This window comes from Diospyros lotus, chromosome 2 (assembly GCF_014633365.1).
Source record: "Diospyros lotus cultivar Yz01 chromosome 2, ASM1463336v1, whole genome shotgun sequence".
Classification (NCBI taxonomy): domain Eukaryota; kingdom Viridiplantae; phylum Streptophyta; class Magnoliopsida; order Ericales; family Ebenaceae; genus Diospyros; species Diospyros lotus.
Genome location: NC_068339.1, coordinates 36,727,556 through 36,729,121, shown reverse-complemented (window position 1 = coordinate 36,729,121; position 1,566 = coordinate 36,727,556).

Here is a 1,566-nt window from a genome sequence, read left to right as displayed (position 1 = left end):
TGCAAAGAAAGAAATGTCAAAAAGGGCGGTCATTCGCAAGAAAAAAAGAGGGATATTCTACCAAGGTGGCTCGTTTCCGCATTTTTTTTTTTTTTTGTTGCATGATTATCATGTATTTTCTTATGTTATAAGTTATGGTAATAAAGTGCATTACACCATGGTATCAAGTGTATGAATGTTATCTTCCATGGTGAAGTTTGTGAATTGTTAATAAGTAAAGAAATCATGATATATCAAAGCATTATTTAATGAAGAAGGCATGATCAAAAGTGACTCTATATGTCAGATAGTGGTTCTTCTCTTGACTCTTATATTATGCATGTCTTCATATAGCGATCGTATCATTATTTCCTTTTGCTATTCATATGCTTGTTGAGCCTTATGGCTCACTTGTTACTTGTTGTCATTTCAGGTAAGGGAAAATTTGTAGCAGAAGGGGAGTCTAGTAGGGCTCGAAGTTGAGTTTAGGCGTATACAGAGATCTCTCCCGACCTAAAGATTTTGGGATTTGTGTGGAGGGCCGATGTCGAAGTTTATTTCTTTTTGTATGTTATTGGTGCCTTTTATTTATTTTGAGAAGTGTATGGCTTCTAAAGCCTTAAGAAATTATGTAAGAATTATTATTGCTCCTATTAGAAGTGAGCCCATTTATTATATGAATTTTTTGTTATATTTGTTTCTATATCCCATTTGGAAGGACCTTCTTTCAAATGTTCCTATGCTAACGGACATATCCGGAAGCATGCCCTGACAATGGGTTTTCAGCAATTGGCTCTCCATATTTTGACTTAGCGAGCAATTTATACTCTTGTTGGAGATGGCCTTAGAATTAACCCCATTTATATAATGAGATATTAATAATTATATGTACATTAAAATAACAACATTTAATAAAATTATTTATAATTACTAAAATTATTTTTTTAATATAATAAGAAAATTGAATTTATGGGTTAATAGACCAATCACCACTCAATTTGTAAGTTGCTTACCTATCGCTTACATAGTCTCCTGGACCAAGATTGTCTTGGCACTTCTTGGGCTCGGCACATTTCAAATGCTTTTACGAGAAAAAAAGAAGGCGAGATTTTGTCCCCTAGTAGGTCCTTTGACGCCCAATTTAGTCACTACTTGATAATGACGCAACAATGATGTAATTAGAGCATAATAAATAACATATCTTACTTGTTGAGCATTGTGTTTTATATAGATATCCCATGTTGTAAGAGTGGTCCAGATAGGGCCACATGGTTAATAAGGATGAAATTTGTTGGATGGGCCTAAAGGGCTAATTATGGGCCTTACTTGGGCTTGGAAAAGATGATAAAGGACCAGGAGGTAGAGTAAGTATTTGTTGGGTCCTTTTCTGTCCTTGCCTAACTTTTGGGTTTTGGGTCATGTTGTCATTGTTATCCATCGTCACTTGTTCTCCACTCCATGTTCTAAGTGATTTGAATTAGATTAGGGAGTAGTAGAAAAGGTTTCTTGCCTTGATTGAGGTTAAAACTATCTAACATAGATAGGGGATCGTTAAACTTCTGCCTATTCCTCATCAACACTTATTGT